Consider the following 268-nt stretch of genomic DNA (forward strand, 5'->3'; position numbering starts at 1 on the left):
CAAGATGTGTCAGTACTCCTGGAACCTGAGACTTTTATGTCTCTGAGTTATCTTTCCCGAAAATTGCGCTGGATCCTTAACCTGACGGTTCACTATCTTTTAGCAAAGAACCATTCCCGGGCTTTACTTCTGTAACCGCTCTTCTAACCAACCACCGCCTACGGGGGAAAAAACCCAACCCTATCGCGCAAGCGCCCAATAGCTGATGCCGCGGCACCGAGAGCTATACAGTGCGCATGAGCAACTAGAAGCAGCTGGGCGGGAAGTG

This window comes from Hyaena hyaena, unplaced genomic scaffold, assembly GCF_003009895.1.
Source record: "Hyaena hyaena isolate Hyena2069 unplaced genomic scaffold, ASM300989v1 scaffold_111, whole genome shotgun sequence".
Classification (NCBI taxonomy): Eukaryota; Metazoa; Chordata; class Mammalia; order Carnivora; family Hyaenidae; genus Hyaena; species Hyaena hyaena.